At 48.3% G+C, this 20,331-nt stretch overlaps 1 long non-coding RNA gene and 1 pseudogene across 2 annotated transcripts in view; both read left to right on the plus strand.

The window, feature by feature from the left end:
• LOC140903318 (zinc finger protein 316-like) overlaps positions 1–3,699 on the plus strand; it is an 86,529-nt pseudogene extending 82,830 nt beyond the window's left edge. The window contains exons 3-5 of the transcript XR_013635007.1: positions 2,328–2,441; positions 2,849–3,438; positions 3,489–3,699. The product of XR_013635007.1 is annotated as a zinc finger protein 316-like (transcript). The remainder of the gene's footprint in view (positions 1–2,327; positions 2,442–2,848; positions 3,439–3,488) is intronic.
• Positions 1–20,314, plus strand: part of LOC144929891 (uncharacterized) — a 103,384-nt gene extending 83,070 nt beyond the window's left edge. The window contains exons 2-4 of the long non-coding RNA XR_013635008.1: positions 7,801–7,918; positions 8,227–8,362; positions 9,124–20,314. This is a non-coding gene — a long non-coding RNA (uncharacterized LOC144929891). The remainder of the gene's footprint in view (positions 1–7,800; positions 7,919–8,226; positions 8,363–9,123) is intronic.
• The last annotated feature ends 17 nt before the right edge of the window (positions 20,315–20,331 follow it).

The raw sequence follows: 20,331 nt of genomic DNA on the forward strand, positions 1-20,331 counted from the left end.
CTTCAGCAGCTACTACTGAGCATGCGCCATCCGTGCTCAAGGCGCATGCTCACTCCCAGCTAAACTAGCGCACGCGGGGGCCCATCGCCGCCGAGCCCGCCTCTCGGGTCTGACCCGGTGTCACCGCGTTTGACAGGCCAGGCGGGGCGGTCTGTATGAACGGGGGGATCTGTACGGGCTGGGCCCGAGAATTCGGCAGTGCCCCAGGGCAGGCTGGGAGATGTAGTTCCTGACGCACCTCAGGCCGGAAATAACGTTGTCCCAATGACGGGCGGAGGCGGTTAACGGTTTGCGTGAGGGCGACCCGCTCGCTGATTGACGGAGAGACCCCCGGGGGCAGCCGCGCGGACAGAGACTCCCGGAGCCAGGGGTGGAGGAGGGGATGGGAAACTGTTGCTGTGCTGCCTTGGGGACAATGTCGGGGAATCCCGCAATGTCACTCCTTTTGTTCTGCTCTTCTCTCCCATTCGGTTCCCAGACTTTGTTACTGGGAGGGTTTCAAAATGTCTCGCTGGTTTAGTGCTAGTGGGAGGGGCCGGTCAGTGCTGTAATCAAGTGACCAAACATTTCCCCAGCGTAGAATCGTAGAACGGTAGGGCTGGAATGAGCCATGAGAGGGCATCTAGTCCAGCCCCCAGCACTGAGGAGTTTGTCCAACCTGTCTTTGAAAACCTCGAATGATGGGGAGTCCATCACCTCTCTTGCTAATCTATTCCAGTGCTTAATTACTTTTTTTTCACAATTGAGTCACGCGGTTGACTCAAATTCAATTTGTGATCCACTATAACTCCCGATCGTTTTCAGTAGTACTACCTCGTAACCAGCTATTCCCCACTTGGTTGTTGTGCATTTGGTTTTCCTTACCTAAGTCTAGTACTTTGCACTCGTCTTTATTGAATTTCATCTCACTCATTCAGCTTACTTCTCCAATTTGTAAATGTTACCTTGAATTCTATGCCCAAATAAATCTGTTAGTCTTTAAGGTGCCACCGGACTCCTTGTTGTTTTTGTGGATACAGACTAAGACGGCTACCCCCTGATAGGTGACGCTTTGTTATTTTTATGTCTGATTTTATAAGCAAGTAGTTTTTAAATGGGGCGTAACTCAGAGGTACGCAAGACAAATCAGACTCCTGAAAGGGGCACAGTAGTGTGGAAAGCCACCAGTCTACACAGCTATTTTTAATGGCTAGCACCTACAGTGGAGCACCCATAGGGAGACACATCTCAAAGAACTGTTAGGGGGCTTATTCCTTCACCCACTTACTTCCCTGGTCCTTCTCACATGAACAGAGAGCAACAATGTCCAAAGGTGCTTTTGATGTTTATTGGGGTGAACTTCCAGCAAGCATGATTCCAGTTTCCTTCCTTAGTGTCCCCCTTCCCAGCTCTGACACCACAGAGCCTTACACCTGTGTCCTTGTTCCCATTCCTGCCCTTAGCCAAACATGATTCCAATTTCCCCAGCCTCATTCCTTGTTCCCATTTCCCCCTTTAGCAAAACATGATTCCAATTTCCCCAGCCCCATTCCCTGTTCCCATTTCCCCTCCCCACACCCACCCACTCACTCACTTCCTGATTGACTGCAGACTATATAGTAAAACTTGAGTTCTGCTTAGCTATACGTTAACCAATCATTTTCCTGAAATTTAACTAACCAATCCTAACATATTGTAACATGATTATGTAACCAATTATATCCCACCACCTTAATTAGTTTACACCCAGCAAAATTAAGTATACAGCAGACAGAAACAATCACAGAACCAGACAGAGATTATACAGACAAACAACAGCGAAGTGGGAACTATAATGACAAAACAATACAGAAGTCAGGATTTCACACCCCAGCTATTGATAAGTGAGTTCTTGCCAGACAGGATGCTATCAAACTAAGTTTCGTTTCACATCTTCTAGGCACTTCCCTTTCTCTGGAGATGATAGGCACTATCAGGACAGGAGTGTATTCCTAACAGCCCAATAGCACCTTATTTCAATGTGACTAGTTTGGAATGTGAGGATGTGACCGGTCACTTCCCAGCTTATGGCTGCCTCTGTTGCTTCGTCAAAGGTCTTAGCCTAAGAACAGGGACTCAGACTGTCACAGTAAGAGAAGGACCTTACACTGGCAGACAGTGATTTTAATTCTTTCTTTTATACCTCTAACTAGCCAAGTGATAAGAATACACCTAAATTCTTAAAGTACAGGCCTTTGCAGACAGGCCTGAATATCTATATCCTAACGAGAACCATCGTTAATACACAAGTTGTGTAATTTCTTCTTTTCTTGTTACCTGATCTCACTGGTCTTCTTTCCCCTAAGCAGGGTTTCCAGTTTCCAAACCCGATGTCATCTCCCAGCTGGAACGAGGGGAAGAGCCGTGGGCCCCAGATCTCCAGGGCTCAGAGGAAAGAGAGATCCTGAGAGGCAGCTGCATGGGTGAGGGATCATTTAAGGAGACAGCTGGGATTCCCAGCAAAGACCTTGTGAGGTCTCTGGGTTCAGGATGGTCCCCAGCAGGTGTCATATCCTCTGGGCAAATACTGTTTATGGCTTCCTACCCATCCTGAAAAAAGAAAACGAGTACATGTGGCACCTTAGAGACTAACACGGCTGCTACTCTGGTACCCATCTTGACTAACTCCTGGCAGTAGTTCCCTCCCCAAACTGCCATCTCCCTGAGTGTTTGGATGGGAGCTGGATGCAGAATTGATCCCCTCCTCTCGCCCCTTTGGGGAAGAGTTGGGGGAAATTCAGTCTCTGATTTTTTTCCATCTTCAGCTATTCTCTTGGTTTCTTCTCCCCTTTTCCCTCTGGTTTCTAAGGTTTTTCTTTCTCTGTCCCAGGAAGTGATGGGATGGTGAGAGAGACCGTGGAGCAGAATCCTCAGCAGGAAGATGAGCAAGTGGAACCACGTGGGGCGTTGTTGCAAGGATGCAAAGGGAGTGTGTCCAGGAGTTGTGAGCAGGGAAAAGGCTCTCAGGGGCAGCACAGGCCAGAGAAGCGGCAGGGAAACCAGCCAGCGCAGAAAGTTGGAATATCTGTTAATTATCGGGGAACTCACAAAGGCCTCAAGGAAATCACAGCCCAGCAGAGAATCCTGACAGGAGAGAGAAATAACACGGGCTTTGAGTGTGGGAAAAAGTTCAGGAGGCGCTCACACCTCATTACCCACCAGAGAATCCACACCAGAGTGAGACCCTATGGATGCTGTGAGTGCGGGAAAACCTTCACTCAGCATTTGCTATCAGAGGATCCACACAGGGAAGAAACCCCATGAATGCTGTGAGTGTGGGAAACCTTTTGGCACTCAGCCCTTATAAAACATCAGAGGATCCACACAAGGGCAAAAGCCTATGAATGCTGTGAGTGTGGGAAAATGTTCACTGAGTGCTCACACCTTATTCGCACTCAGAGGATCCACACGGGAGAAACCCTATGGATGCTTTTTGCGAATACAGACTAACACGGCTGTCACTCTGAAACCTATGGATGCTGTGAGTGCGGGAAAACCTTCGCTGAGCGCTCACACCTTATTTGCCATCAGAGAATCCACAAAGGCCAGCGCCCCTATGAGTGCTGCGAGTGCGGGAAAACCTTCACTCAGCACTCACATCTTATTGCACATCAGAGGAGTCACACAGGGGAGAAACCCTGTAAATGCTTTGAGTGTGAGAAAACCTTCTCTTGGCATTTAGCCCTTATAAAACATCGGAGGATCCACACAGGAGAGAAACCCTATAAATGCTGTGAGTGTGGGAAAACTTTCACTGAGTGCTCAACCCTTATTCATCATCAGAGAATCCACACAGAGGAGAAACCCTATGAATGCTGTGAGTGTGGGAAAACCTTCACTCAGAGCTCAAACCTTATTACGCATCAGAGGAGCCACACAGGAGAGAAACCCTGTGAATGCGGGAAAACTTTCGCTCGGAGCTCAGGCCTTATTACACATCAGAGGAGCTGCACAGGAGAGAAACCCCATGAATGCTATGAATGTGGAAAATTCTTCCATCACAACTCTTCTCTTATTTATCACCAGAGAAGCTGCAAGGGAGATAAACACCATGAAAATCTTTTCTCGGGTTCAGAAAACATTGTTTTTTCCTAATTCCCAAGTAGTGCACTTTAAGGCAGCATTTGTGGCATCTCAGCTCCTTTAGGTGAGTTGTCAGCTTTTCCCTTTTGCAGCTCACCCTTCCTTGGAGTGAAGCCCACAGTGTTTTTCATCAACTCCTTCGTCCTCTGTCATGGAAATGTGCGTCCCTCCAAAAGGAATGCCCATCAGTCCCAGGTGGGGGAACCAGGAGTGATCTCTACTAGGTACATGGAGGTTAAATCTATCTGGGCCTTGACACCACTAGGGTTTTCCATGGAGTTTGCGATCCTGATATAAAAACACAACTATTTTTTCAAGAAAGAAAATAGCCCATATAGCGTCCAGGGTAACGTAGCAAATTTCCTTACCACTGGACACAAGCTCCGTCACTTTTTCTAGTCTAACCAAATTTGGAGCATCACATTTATAATTTTTTCTCCCTCTGCAAAGTGATTGTTAGTCACCAGGTTCCCCCACTAGGGACAGATTGCCTCATTCCCAGTTGTTGCCACGTTGCACTGGATTCTGCTGAATAGCAGTTGGGCTTTTTACCATTTTTTCCATGTAAATATAACAGAGAAGGAGCAGGGATAGAGGGTGTGAGAAAGTGGGGATTTTTCCTTGTTATGTTTTAAGTGAGTCTTACTGTTTTTCATGAGTATGGCGTGTGCCTCAGTTTCCCTGTGTGCTGCACCAATACCTCGGTGGTGGGAATAGGGATGTGTGACTTTGGCTGAGACCTCTGGGGCTGGTGAGGCTGCCTGCATGACCGGTGTGTGACGTTGCACTCCATATGCTTTATGGAAATATGCTTATGACATAACTGGAATATGCTTCACGCTAAATACCCCTTGTATCGTGTCATTAGAAAGCTTGTAATCTACTAAGTGTGTTCATCCTATTTGTTTGTATGTATTATTTCTATATCTGGAGTTAGGAGAATTAGCTATAAAATTGTTTCACTGATGTAAACATATGAAGTAGAGGCCATTAAGGGTGCTCCAGAAACAATCAGTTGTAAATGGCCTTAGTTTCTTGAAAGCCTTCTTGTGTACATGTGGGCCAGCCCATGGGGAATGGAGACTAGGGGTCTTACCGTGACATGTGACCATGTCACCTGATAATGAAATCCATCTTAAATCTGGTACTTTTCCATTTAGAAGGAAGGGTGGGGACCCAGAGAGACAAAAGATTCCTGCCTTGTGCCAAAGCTATAGAAGGGGGTGGAGCAGGACAAAGGGGGCCAGTCATGAGAAATCCCCTGCTTACCACCTGAGATGTCTGCTGGAACTAACACTACCTGGGGAAAGGATCGGGCCCAGACTAGGAAGGAGTCTAATCTGTGAAAGAAGCTTATTGGAACATCCCTGAGGGTGAGATATTACCTGTAATCCTTTTTTTTAATGTATTAGGTTTAGACTTGCGTGTTTTTGCTTTATTTTGCTGGGTGACTTACTTTGTTCTGTGTGTTATTACTTGAAACCACTTAAATCCTACTTTTTATACTTAATAAAATCACTTTTCTTTATTAATAAATCTAGAGTAAGTGATTAATACCAAAGGGAGCAAACAGCGGTGCATATCTCTTTATCAGTGTTACAGAGGGTGGACAATTTATGAATTTACTCTATATAAGCTTAATACAGAGTAAAACAGATTTATTTGGGTTTTGGATCCTATTGGGAACTTGGTATCTGGGTGCTGGAGACAAGTAAGCTGCTGAGCTGTTTTCACTTAAAGTCTGCAGCTTTGGGGGCGTGGTTCAGACCCTGAGTCTGTGTTGCAGCAGGTTAGTGTGTCTGGCTCAACAAGACAGGGTTCTGGAAGTCACAAGCTGGCAGGTAAAACAGGTTCAGAGGTATTTTCAGCACATCGGGTGACAGTCCCATGGGGGTCTCTGTGACTGAACCCGTCACACGGTGCCTTTCGTAACCGGAGACCCAGGAATGTGTTAAGGAAAAGTTAGCATATGTGTGTATGTGACTCCATTTTGGTTTGGGGCCCACCATTGTCTAAAAGTAAACACATCATGCACCAGGAGGAGTGTTCCTTAGATACTGCATTCCTTTGAAACCTGCCCCCTTGTTTCCAGCCCATCTCGAATCCCGGTTTCTGTTCTTTGTCTGTTCCTAACTCCCTGCCTCCTGGCCTTGATGCGAGCCTCCCATCCCGATAAGAAAGGCTACTGGTGCATTGCTTTAGGACCATGTTGTGTAGTTGAAGTAATGATCTAGCACGGGGAATGTACCTAGCATGTATGGGTGGTAGATAAGGGAAGGGTTTGTCTATTGGCTAAGGTTTCCGATGCACTAGGGCAACGTGCTTTGCTAAAAGGTATATAATCTCTGTATAACCTGCATTCGGGGTCCCCTCCTGATTAGCAGGGGGGCACCACGCTCGAGCATAATAAACTTAGTATCTTTGGGAACTCTGCAGTTGTGACAGATTTCAGAGTAACAGCCGTGTTGGTCTGTATTCGCAAAAAGAAAAGGAGTACTTGTGGCACTTAAAGACTAACCAATTTATTTGAGCATGAGCTTTCGTGAGCTACAGCTCACTTCATCGGATGCATACTGTGGAAACTGCAGAAGACATTATATACACAGAGACCATGAAACAATACCTCCTCCCACCCCACTCTCCTGCTGGTAATAGCTTATCTAACGTGATCATCAAGTTGGGCCATTTCCAGCACAAATCCAGGTTTTCTCACCCTCTGCCCCCCCCCCCCCAAACTCACTCTCCTGCTGGTAATAGCAGGAGGGTGAGAAAACCTGGATTTGTGCTGGAAATGGCCCAACTTGATGATCACTTTAGATAAGCTATTACCAGCAGGAGTGTGGGGTGGGAGGAGGTATTGTTTCATGGTCTCTGTGTATATAATGTCTTCTGCAGTTTCCACAGTATGCATCCGATGAAGTGAGCTGTAATTCACGAAAGCTCATGCTCAAATAAATTGGTTAGTCTCTAAGGTGCCACAAGTACTCCTTTTCTTTCTGCAGTTGTGGACTTTGTTCGTGTGCCTCAGCCTAGACTTGGAGTGTGCGTGACCAATCGGGTGTAATTTGTAACAAATGGGATGCAACCAGGTGACTCTTTGCCCAGGAAACGAGACAAAGACAAGGAGGAGGAGCAATGGAGGTGTCTGACTTTGGGTCGCTGGAAGCTGGCAGTCTGCTTGGGGGGACCCGAAGAGGGGGAGTTCAGGGCATCTGGCCCATGACTCCCTAAGGTGGACTTGGCCGAAAGTCACTGATTTCTGTGCTAATGAGTTCTGTTCTACACCGTGTTCCTGTCGAATAATAAACCTTTTGTTTTACTGGTTGGCTGAGAGTCATGCTGGCTGGGGGGCAGGGCCCTCTGGCTTCCCCAGAAGCCCCGTCCGGGCAGACTTGCTGCGGGAAGCCCACGGTGTGGAAGGGGATGCTGAATGCTTCGAAGTCAGACCCAAGAAGGTCAAAGTTGTGTGAGCTTCTTGCCCTGGTGGCAGTGTGTCATGGAGTGTGGCGAAGTCAGGGCCCTGCACCCCCACTTCCTGCGATTCACCGTGACTCTCAGCCAGCCAGTAAAACAGAAAGTTTATTGGACGACTGGAACACAGTCCCAAGCAGAGATGGGAGAGGGAGGCAGGGATGAGGGCAAGATTAAACACACCGAGAGAGCTCTGTGTAGTGATGGTTTCTTGCTTGGCTTTATTAGTTTGCAGAGGAATCGTTGAGAAGCCCTAGTCGGAGGAGACGCTGGCAGAAGTGGACCTGACCATCCTTCTAAGGAGACATGAATAGTCCTCATGTTTCTGCCTTCTGCTTAACTGGCTGTGAGTAAGAAGTCAGTGCTTTGAATTCGTCATCTGTACTCACTGTAGTTTTCCTCACAGGCCGTGTGCTTCCTCGTTGGCTACGAGTCTCTGGGATTAAGGCTGGGGAAGGGACAAGAGTCTCCTGAGCAAAGTGACTATTTTGGGTGCCGTTACAATGGGTATCTTCCAGTTGCAGTTGTAAAGTAGTAATGGGAGATGAGTTAAGGGCGGAGCCCTGGGATACGGGAGATATGAAATGAAGAGACAACGCGACATTGCAGATGGAGATGCTAATTTTTTTTTGTTCCCTCTTCTGCTGGGTTTAGTCCCAAAAGAAAAGAAGACAAGCGTCGGAGTCTACTGCCCTCATGCGACGGAAAGAGAGCGACAAGATCGTGAGCGTTGTTGATGCCACGGAAAAGTTGTCCAACTGGGAGCGGAAGAGCTGCCACCCTCAGTGAGGTAAGTGTCTATTTTGGTGATTGCTTTGCTCACGGCCCACCTCGCTCCTGGTAGGGACGCCCCTTTAGCTGGGGCTGGGTTTGTAAGAAGATGTTCTTGACTAGCTGTGGTTACGAGGGAGATAATGACCAGCACCATTTTCAGGGGCTGGTCATTTCTCTGGCCAGTGTTACAAATTATACCTGACAGGTCATGCACACAAACTGCCGCGAATTATACCTGATAGGTCACGCACAGTTCGAGTATAGGCTGAGGCACACAAACAAAGTTCACAACTGCAGAATTCCCAAAAATACTAAGTTTATTACGCTCGAGCGCGGTGCCCCCCTGCTAATCAGCAGGGGACCCCGCATGCAGGTTATACAGAGATTATATACCTTTTTGCAAAGCACGTTGCCCTAGTGCATCGGAAACCTTAGCCAATAGACAAACCCTTCCCTTATCTACCACCTATCCCTGCTAGGTACATTCCCCGTGCTAGACCATTACTTCAACTACACAACATGGTCCTAAAGCAATGCAGCAGTAACTTTTCTTATCAGAATGGGAGGCCCACATCAAGGCCAGGAGGCAGGGAGTTAGGAACAGAGAAAGAACAGAAACCAGGAGTCGAGACAGGCTGGAGACAACGGGGGGAGGATTTTCACAGGAATGCAGTATCTAAGAAACACTCCTCCTGGTGCATGAAGTTTTTGCTTTTAGACAATGGTGGGCCCCAAACCAAAATGGAGTCACATATGCTAACTTTTCCTTAACACCAGGAGCGGTGTGTCCTCTGCAGCAGAAGGTTCGATCCAGGAGGATGACTCCAGGTGGTGAGTCACTTGCCTTCCTTCCATGTTTTTTCTCTCTGTCTCTCTCTCTTCTCTAGTATGTTGGCCAACACAAACACACACCCCACCTTTCTGTCCTTACCTTTCCTAGTGCCTTCTCCCTTCATAGGATACTGGGAGGCATGTTAGGTGTGCATCCCCACAGGCTGTGTCTCGGGAGCCATGAAGAAGTAGGAGTGGATGATAATCATGCAGGGCAGTGCGTGCGAGAGTGGAGCAGTGACTGTCGGTATTAACTTGGTCTCTGTTCATCAAGTGGGGCCAATGTAGATGGAATGGAAGAGGGAGGCAGAAATGAGGGGAAGATCTCAGGCACCAATAGAGCTTTGTGTAGCGATGGCTTCTGCTGCTGCTCTTGCAGAGGAATTGCTGAGGAGCCCTAGCCAGAGGAGAAAGTGGCAGAGATGGACCTGAGCAGCTTGGACATTGTTCTCAGCAGATGTGAACAGTCCTCCACTTTCTGCCTCCCGCTTAACTGGCTGTGAGTAAGTGGTCAGTGCTTTCAACTCCTCATCTGTACTCGCTGTAGTACTCTTCACAGGCTGTGCGCTTCCTTGTTGGGTATGGGGCTCTGTGGTATTAAGGCTGAGGAGGAGCCATGTCTGCTGTGCAGAGTGACCATGTGGGGTGCCATTGCAAGGGGTGCTTTTTGGTTGTAATGTTAAAGATGTAATGGGAAGAGGGTTGAGGGCAGAGCCCCGCCATGCAGGAGAGGGGAAAAGAAGGGCCAACGAGACGTTGCCGACTGAGATGGTAACTGATTTGTTTTTCTCCCTTGTGCTGGGTTTAGTACCAAGGGAAAAGAAGTCGCGTGCCAGGGTCTACTGCCCTCATGCGATGGAAAGCGAGTGACAGTGATAAGACCGCGAGTATTGTTGATGCCACGCAAAAGCTGTCCAACTGGGAGCAGAACTGCTGCCACTCTGAGATAAGTGACTGTTTTGGTGATTGCTCTGCTCGTGGCCCACCTGGCTCCAGGTATGGACGCTCCTTTAGCTAAGGCTGGGTTTGTAAGGAAAGGTTCCTGACTAGCTGTTGTTATGAGGGAGACAAGGTCCCCATTTTCAGGGGCTGCTCATTTCTCTGGCCAGGAGCAGTGTGTCCTCCGCAGCAGAAGGTTGCATCTAGGAGGATGACTTCATGTGTTGAGTTGCTTGCCTTCCTCCAATGTTTTTCTCTTTCTTTCTCTCTACTCTAATGTGTTGGCCAGCTCTCTGTCTCCTCTCCTCTCCTTGTGCTGTCTCCCTTCTTAGGATGCAGGCAGGGGTACTAGGTTTGCATCCAAACCTGGTGAGGTCTTGGGAGCCCTGGAGAAGTTGGAGCAGATGAAAATCATGCGTGGCAGTCGGTGTTGACTCGGTCATCGAGTGGGGCCAGTGTAGATGGGTTTGGAGAGGGAGGCAGGGATGAGGGCAAGATTTCAAGCACCGGTAGAGCTTTGTGTACTGATGGCTCATGCTTGGCTTTTGCAGCTGCTCTTGCAGAGGAATTGTCCAGGAGCCCAGCCAGAGGAGAAGGTGCAAAGGTGTAGCTGAGCAGCTTGGGCATCCTTCTACGGAGACATGAACAGTCCTCCCCTTTCTGCCTCCCGCATAACTGGCTGTATGTAAGCAGTCAGTGATTGGAATTCCTCCTCTGTAGTTGTTTTTGTCACAGGCAGTGTGCTTGCTTACTGAATATGGGGCTCTTTGGTATTTAAGGCTGGGGAAGGTATCACACTTACAGTTGCCATCTTTCACGGGGTAATAAGCACCCCGACTTTCACAATAAACCAAAAATCAAGCTAATCCCATTTCAAAACAAGGAATCTGTAAGAACCCGAACACTCTGTGACTAGATCCCCCCGGTGTGCAGTCTGGGAGTGTGGTGGGCCCACTGTGCACCCCTGATTCTCTCCCCCACTTTGCCTCTCCTTGCCCTGTGCCCTTGCTTGCCAGGAGCCAATTTAAAAAAAAGAAGTAACAAACTGCAAGATAAACAAGCAACAAGCCAGCATCCAAAAACTCGCCAAGAAGCAACTCTCAAGCCAATTAAGTGAAAAACAAGCCCAATTTCTGCATTTTCCCCACAGGTTTGGTATTTTTTACCAGAGTCTGCTGTGCAGAGTGACTATTTCGGGTGTCATTGCTGGGGTGCTTCTACTTGTAGTCCTGAAGGTGTAATGGGAGGGGGGTTGAGGGCAGAGCCCTGGGGTGTGTTAGATGCAAGAAGAAGAGCTTACGCCACATTGCCGTCTGAGATGCTAACTTCTTTGTTTTTCTCCCTTGTGCTGGGTTTGGTACCAAGGGGAAAGAAGTCAAATGACAGAGTTTACTCCACTCATATGATGGAAAGCAAGCGAGAGCAGGGAGACTGTGAGCCTTGTTGAAATGAGACAGGAGCCATACATTTGGGAGGGGAGCAGCCACCACTGTCAGTGAGATAAGTGATATATTTTATGCGAGATAGTCTTTTACGGTATCATTGGAAAGGTTATAATTTACTGCATGTGATTATCCAATTTGGATGCATGTATCATTTCTGTATCTAAAGTTGGAAATATTGACTATGTAACAATTATAACCGGGTGTATACTTGGGAAACACCCACCAGACAACACGCCATCAGCCTTGATGGGCCATTAGGAAGAAACAATAAGACTGTGAAGACACTAATCTCTCTCCTTCCTGAGACGCATCCTGGGATGTAGCTGTGACGCTACTAGGTCAGGTGGTCCTGTCACCTGGTACTAAATGCTATGTTGGACTTCTAGTAATTTTCCACTAAAAGGAGGGGGAGGTCAAGACTGGGAAACAAAAGATTCCCGCCTTATGTAAATCTTACTTAAGGCTGGGGAGTAATGCAAACAGGTCTCTTCTCCGTTGCCTTCCTGTCGAAGCAGAAAGACTGCTAAAAGTACCTGAAGGGACAAAGGAACCGAGCAGGGGGAAAGTCCAGGGCTGAGTCTGGACTAAGACAGCAGTCTGCTCTGTAAAGAGAAATAACTGGAAATCTCAGCTACAGAAACCCTGCAACTTGCCTAAAAACAACGTTTAGGGTGAGAAATCACTTCCTGAGTCCAGTCTCTTTAAGATCTTAGGCTTAGTATTGCATGTTTGTTTTATTTGCTTAGTAATCTGCCTTCTGTTTGCTATCCCTTACAATCACTTAAAATCTTCTTCCCTTATAGTTAATAATAAACAAAAACAAGTTCATTAAACCCAGTTTGTGCAACTTCTAACGGGGTGGGGCAAAAGTTGTGCATATCTTCCTCCACATTGAGGGAGGGGGTGAATTTATGAGCTTATGTTGTATAGATTTCTCTACGGCCCAAGACAATATTATTTTGGGTGTACTTTCCAGAGGGGAACTGCACTTGAGAGCTGGGAGATATCATAGCTGAGTCTTCTCGTAGAGAGCTGTTGACAGACTCTGTGCGATTCTACAGCTGGTGCGTCCCTACGTGTGTGTGTGTGTGTGCTGCCAGAGGCTGGAGAGCCTAAGTCAGCAAAACAAGGAGAGGGAGGCCAGGCTAGTGCAGCAGCAGGCTCAGAGAAATCCCAGTACATCAGGTGGCATCCCAGAATGGGGGTCAAACCCGTCACAGGGTGGGCCCCTGAGAAAAGACCTCTGCTTCTAACTGGGGCACGATAAGTGCGGGGGGAATCCTTTGTGCCCTCCAAGGAGTTGTCAGGTGCTACGGAATCTTCCTGAAGTCTGGTAACTTCGTGGAGAGCAACTTGACTGTAACAAGAGATGCTTAGTCCTCAGGTATCTTCCTTCTGTACACTGGGTGAGCTTCCCTGGTCATGCCAGTCTAGTCCTCCTCTCTGAAGCAGGCCACATTCAGTCGAGGATGTGAGCAGGGGTCTGAGAGTAGCCCTCGGCCTGTGTCTCCACTCACCAGGTTGCACCACCCAGGGCATGTGGAGGGTCCAGGGCTATGCACAGCACTCTGGACTGACTTGCTCCAGCTCAGGCTCCTGGGTTCTAACCCCTGCGCTTGCTGCTACTCAAGGGTTCTCCCTGTAAGTTACCCCAACTGGCCAGGGGATGTCATTGTAACGCAGTGGGAAAAAGGCTTTGTGAATTACTCTGACAGGTCACCGTTGCTCTGAGGGAAATGCTTTGTGCGTGACTCAGAGTGGCCACCCATTATCACTGTCCCTTCATAAGGAAAATGGTTTGTGCATTACCCCAACTGGCCACCTGGTGTCACTGTTCCTCCATGAGGGAAATACTTTGTGTTACCAAATGGCCACTCGGGGTAATGCACACAGCATTTCCCTCGTGGAGGAACAGTGACACCGGGTGTCCAGTATCAGGGGGTAGCCGTGTTAGTCTGTATCCACAAAAACAATAAGGAGTCCAGTGGTACCTTAAAGACGAACAGATTTATCTGGGCATAAGCTTTTGTGGGTAAAAAACGACTTCTTCAGAAGCATGGAGTGAAAATTACAGATGCAGGCAATATATTGTGACACATGAAGAGAAGGGAGTTACCTCACAAGTGGAGAACCAGTGTTGACAGGGCCAATTCGATCAGGGTGGATATAGTCCACTCCCAATAATTGATGAGGAGGTGTCAATTCCAGGAGAGGCAAAGCTGCTTTTGTAGTGAGCCAGCCAGTCCCTACTCAAGCCCAAATTAATGGTGTTAAATTTGCAAATGAATTTTAGTTCTGCTGTTTCTCTTTGAAGTCTGTTTCTGAAGTTTTTTTGTTCGAGTAATGTACAGTTGCTCCATGAAGGAAATGCTCTGTGCGTTACCCCGAGTGTCCACACGGTGTCAGTCTTCTCAATGTGGGAAATGCTTTGAGCATCCCCCAAGTGGCCACCCAGTGTCACTCTTGCTCCATTAGGGAAATGCTGTGTGCATTCTCCCAAGAGGCCGCCCATTGGTGGGATAACTCACGTGACTGGAGTACTGTCATGGATGGATATAAAGTGTTCAGGAAGGACAGTCAGGGCAGAAAAGGTCGGGGAGTTGCATTGTATGTAAGAGAGCAGTATGACTGCTCAGAGCTCCAGTATGAAACTGTAGAAAAACGTGAGAGTCTCTGGATTAAGTTTAGAAGCGTGAGCAATGAGGGTGGTGTCGTGGTGTGAGTCTGCTATAGACCACTGGACCAGGGGGATGAGGTGGATGAGGCTTTCTTCCGGCCACTAATGGAAGTTACTAGATCGGAGGCCCTGGTTCTCATCGGAGACTTCAATCACCCTGATGTCTGCTGGGAGAGCAATACAGCGGTGCACAGACAATCCAGGAAGCGTAGGGGACAATTTCCTGATGCAAGTGCTGGAACAACCAACTAGGGGCAGAGCTCTTCTTGACCTGCTGCTCACAAACTGGGAAGAATTAGTAGGGGAAGCAAAAGTGGATGGGAACCTGGGAGGCAGTGACCATGAGATGATCGAGTTCAGGATCCTGACACAAGGAAGAAAGGAGAGCGGCAGAATGTGGACCCTAGACTTCAGAAAAGCAGACTTTGACAACCTCAGGGAACTCATGGGCAGGATCCCCTGGGAGAATAACATGAGGGGGAAAGGAGTCCAGGAGAGCTGGCTGTATTTTAAAGAATCCTTATTGAGGTTACAGGAACAAACCATCCCGATGTGTAGAAAGAATAGTCAATATGGCAGGCGACCAGCTTGGCTTGACAGTGAAATCCTTGCTGATCTTAAACACAAAAAAGAAGCTTACAAGAAGTGGAAGATTGGACAAATGACCAGGGAAGAGTATAAAAATATTGCTCGGGCATGCAGGAGTGAAATCAGGAAGGCCAAATCACACCTGGAGTTGCAGCTAGCAGGAGATATTAAGAGTAACAAGAAGGGTTTCTCCAGGTATGTTAGCAACAAGAAGAAAGTCAAGGAAAGTGTGGGCCCCTTACTGAATGAGGGAGGCAACCTGTGACAGAGGATGTGGAAAAAGCTAATGTACTCAATGCTTTTTTTGCCTCTGTCTTCATGAACAAGGTCAGCTCCCAGACTGCTGCACTGGGCAGCAGTCTGGGGAGGAGGTGACCAGCCCTCTGTAGAGAAAGAACCGGTTCGGGACAATTAGAAAAGCTGGACGAGCACAAGTCCGTGGGGACGGATGCGCTGCATCCGAGAGCACCAAAGGAGATGGCGGATGTGATTGCAGAGCCATTGGCCGTTATCTTTGAAAACTCACGGCAATCGGGGGAGGTCCTGTTACGGATTGTAACTAATAGGTCACGCACAGGAACTGCTGCGAATTATACCCGATAGGTCACGCACAGGTCGAGTCTAGGCTGAGGCACACGAACAAAGTCCACAACTGCAGAGATCCCAAAGATACTAAGTTTATTATGCTCGAGCGTGGTGCCCCCCTGCTAGTCAGGAGGGGACCCCGAATGCAGGTTATACAGAGATTATATACCTTTTAGCAAAGCACATTGCCCTCGTGCATCAGAAACCTTAGCCAATAGACAAACCCTTCCCTTATCTACTACCTATCCCTGCTAGGTACATTGCCCATTGTAGACCATTACTTCAACTACACAACATGGTCCTAAAGCAATGCACCAGTAGCTTTTCTTATCGGGATGGGAGGCTCACATCAAGGCCAGGAGGCAGGGAGTTAGGAACAGACAAAGAACAGAAACCGGGAATCGAGACAGGCTGGAAAAAAGAGGGAGGGTTTTCACAGGAATGCAATATCTAAGGAGCACTCCTCCTAGTGCATGATGTGCTTGCTTTTAGACACTGATGGGCCCCAAACCAAAATGGAGTCACATATGCTAACTTTTCCTTAACAGGTCCCGGATGATTGGAAAAAGGTTAATGTAGCGCCCATCTTTAAAAAAGGGAAGAAGGAGCATCTGGGGAACTACAGGCCGGTCAGCCTCACCTCAGTCCCTGGAAAAATCATGGAGCAGGTCCTCAAGGAATCAATTCTGAAGCACTTAGAGGAGAGGAAAGCGATCCGGAACTGTCAGCATGGATTCACCAAGGGCAAGTCATGCCTGGCTTATCTAATTGCCTTCTATGACTAGATAACCGGCTCTGTGGATGAGGGGAAAGCGGCAGATGTGTTGTTCCTTGACTTTAGCAAAGCTTTTGATACGGTCCCCCCCAGTATTCTTCTTGCCAGCAAGTCAAAGACGTATGGGCTGGATGAATGGACTATAAGGTGGATAGAAAGCTGGCTAGATCGTCGGGCTCAAAGTCTCCATGTCTAGTTGGCAGCCGGTATCGAGTGGAGTGCCCCAAGGGTCGGTCCTGGGGCTGGTTTTGTTCAATATCTTCGTTAATGATCTGGAGGATGGCGTGGATTTCACCCTCAGCAAGTTTGCAGATGACACTAAACTGGGAGGAGAGGTAGATACACTGGAGGGTAGGGATACAGAGGGCCCTAGACAAATTAGAGGATTGGGCCAAAAGAAATCTGATGAGGTTCAACAAGGACAAGTGCAGAGTTGTGCACTTAGGACGGAAGAATCCCACGCACCGCTACAGACTAGGGACTGAACGGCTAGGCAGCAGTTCTGCAGAAAAGGACCTAGGGGTTACAGTGGACGAAAAGCTGGATATGAGTCAACGGTGTGCCCTTGTTGCCAAGAAGACCAATGGCATTTTCGAATGTATAAGCAGGGGCATTGCCAGCAGATCGACGGACGTGATTGTTCCTCTCTATTCGACAGCGGTGAGGCCTCATCTGGAGTACCGAGTCCAGTTTTGGGCCCCACACTTCAAGAAGGATGTGGAAAAATTGGAGAGAGTCCAGCGGAGGGCAACAAAAATTATTAAGGGACTGGAACACATGACTTCTGAGGAGAGGCTGAGGGAACTGGGATTGTTTAGTTTACAGAAGAGATGAGTGAGGGGGGATTTGATAGCTGTTTTCAACTGCCTGAAAGGGGGTTCCAAAGAGCATGGATCTAGACTGTTTTCAGTGGTAGCAGATGACAGAACGAGGAGTAATGGTCTCAAGTTGCAGTGGGGGAGGTTTAGGTTGGATATTAGGAAAAACTTTTTCACTCGGAGGGTGGTGAAACACTGGAATGCGTTACCTAGGGAGGTGGTAGAATCTCCTTCCTTAGAAGTTTTTAAGGTCAGGCTTGACAAAGCCCTGGCTGGGATGATTCAATTGGGGATAGGTCCTGCTTTGAGCAGGGGGTTGGACTAGATGACTTCCCGAGGTCTCTTCCAACCCTGATATTCTATGATTGTCACTGTTGTTGCATAAGGGAAATGCTTTGTGCATTTGTGCAACTGGTCACCCAGTTTCCACGGTATGCATCCGATGAAGTGAGCTGTAGCTCACGAAAGCTTATGCTCAATTCAATTGGTTAGTCTCTAAGGTGCCACAAGTACTCCTTTTCTTTTTGCGAATACAGACTAACACGGCTGTTACTCTGAAAACTGGTCACCCAGTGTCACTGTTGCTTCATGAGGGAAATGGGTTGTGCATTAACCCAAGTGGCCCCTCGTTGCCTCTCTTCCTTGGTGAGGGAAATGGTTTGTGCATTACCTGGATTGGCCACCTGGTTTCACTCTTGCTCCATGTGGGAAATATTTTAGTGACGCCAGGTGGCCACTCTAGGTAATGCACACAGCATTTCCCTCATGGAGCAACAATGACAGTGGGTGGTCACTCAGGGTAATCCACAGTTGTTCCACGAAGGAAATGCTTTGTGCATTACCTGGATTAGCCACCCTGTGTCACTGTTGCTCCATGAGATAAATGCTGTGTGCATTAACCCGAGTGGCCATCCGGTGTCACTGTTTCTCCTTGAGGGAAATGTTTTGTGGATTACTCCGTGGTCACCCAGCGTCACTGTTGCTCTATGGGGAAAATCCTCTGTGCATAACCCCGCCCTTCCACATAGTGTTACTGTTGTTCCAGGGAAGCTGCAGGCTGAGTTGCCTGTAAGGGTATGTCTATGCTGGCATTGAAGGACAAAACTTTTTTCTTTCAGAAGTGTTAACCCCCTCCCCCATCCCTTGACCCCGAAAGTAAAAGTTTTGCCACTACAAGTACCAGTGTGAACCACGCATTGTTGGCAGGAGCGCTCTCCTGCTCGCAATACAAATGCCGATCGTTGGGAGTGGGAGTTTTTTGTTGGCAGGAGAGACGACAAACAGTGGCTACACTTCACGGCTTTTAGCAGCAGGGCTGAAGCCTAAGGGTATGTCTACACTACCCGCCGGATCAGCGGGTAGTGATGGATGTATCGGGGGTCAATTTTAGTCTAGACGTGATAAATCCATCGTGAGAGGTGCAAGCGGAGTCGACGGGGGAGCGGTGGCAGTCGACCCAGTGCTGTGAAGACGCCGAGGTAAGTTGACCTAAGATACGTCGACTTCAGCTACGCTATTCTCGTAGCTGAAGTTGCATATCTTAGGTCAATTCCCCCCCCCCCCCGCCCCGACCCAGTGTAGACCAGGGCTTAGATAAATGCATGGTAGAGCCTGAGTACAGGCGGCTGCTTCCCTTTAAGTGAGACTTGATTTCTCATAAAAGTTTTCTTCCTTGTTCTGGGTGTGTGAATTTCCCTATTTTGTGAGTAGGTGTGGGTTTACGACCAGGGGAAGAGACAACAGTCTTCTCTGCACAGTGACTCTCTTGAATACAGGTGCAAAGGGCTGCTTAACATATGAACGTAAGAATGGCAATTTGGGGTCAGACCAAAGGTCCATCTAGCCCACTTTCCTGTCTTCTGACTGGCTAATGCCAGGTGCTTCAGAGGGAATGAATAGAACAGGTAATCGAGAAGTGATCCATCCTGTGTCGCCCATTCCCAGCTTCTGGCAAACAGAGGATAAGGACACCATCCCTGCCCATCCTGACTAATAGCCATTGATGGACCTAATCTCCATGAATTTACCTAGTTCTTTTTTGAACCCTATTATAGTCTTGGCTTTCACAGTATTCTCTGGCCAGCAATTCCACAGGTTGAGTGTGTGTTGTGTGCTTTTTAATTGTATCTAATGGGAAGGTCTAATGGGAGAGGGAGAAGAACCACTGACACAACATTGCAGATTCTGACGATAACTTTTGTTTTTCCCTCTTGCGTTGTGCTTCGTGTCAAGGGTAAGAGCCCACCCCTGTTGTGAGATGGAAAGCGTACAAGAGCCATGAGACACTGAGCATTGTTGATGCCAGGCTATGGTGATGCCGTCTAGCTGGAAGCAGAGCAGCCATCGCTGTCAGTGAGATAAGTGTCTGGTTTGGTGAGGAGTCTGGTCACGGTGCACCTAGCTCCAGGCAGGGACGTGCCATTAGCTAGGTCTGTGTTTGTAAGAAAAGGTTCCTGACTAGCTGTGGCTACGAGGGAGACAAGGCCCCCATTATCAGGGGCTGCTCATCTGTCTGGCCAGGAGAGGTGTGTCCACTGCAGCAAAAGGTTGGATCCAGGAGGATGACTGTAGCTGGTGAGTTTCTTGCCTTCCTCCCCTGTTTCTCTCTCTCTCTTCTCTACTCTAGTGTATTGGCTGACACACTTTGTCTGTCTGTGCTTGTTTCTCTTTCTTTGGTCTCCCTTCATAGCACATGGGCAGGCGTGCATCCCCATTGGCTAGGTCTCGGGAGCCTTGAAGAAGTAGGAGGGGACAAAAATCACGCGGGGGAGCGCGCGCGAGAATGGAGCATCACTGTCAGTGTTGACTGAGTCTCTGTTCATCAAGTGGGGCCGATGTAGATGGGATGGGAGAGGGAGGCAGGGATGAGGGCAAGGTTTTGCGCACCAATTGAGTTTTGTGGAGTGATGGCTCCTGCTTGGCTTAATTGTGGTGCTTGCAGAGGAATCGTCGAGCAGCAGCTGCAGGAGAAGCTGGCAGAGGTTGACCTGACCAGCCTGGACATTCTTGTAAGCGAAGATTAACAGTCCTCCGCTTTCTGCCTTCTGCATAACTGACTGTGAGTAAGCGGTCAGTGCTTTGAATTCCTCATTCTGTACTCACTCTAGTTTTCTTCACAGGCTGTGAGCTTCCTCATTGGGCATGGGGCTCTATGGGATTAAGGCTGAGGAAGAAGCAAGTCTCCTCTGCAGAGTCACTATTTCAGGTGCTGTTGCTACAGGTGTTTTCTATTTGTAGTTATAAAGGCATAGTGCAACGGGGGTTGAGGGCAGAACCCTGGTGTGTGGGAGATGCGAGAAGAGCAGTGTTGCTGACTGAGATGCTAAT

This window comes from Lepidochelys kempii, chromosome 25, assembly GCF_965140285.1.
Source record: "Lepidochelys kempii isolate rLepKem1 chromosome 25, rLepKem1.hap1, whole genome shotgun sequence".
In the NCBI taxonomy this organism is placed as follows: Eukaryota; Metazoa; Chordata; order Testudines; family Cheloniidae; genus Lepidochelys; species Lepidochelys kempii.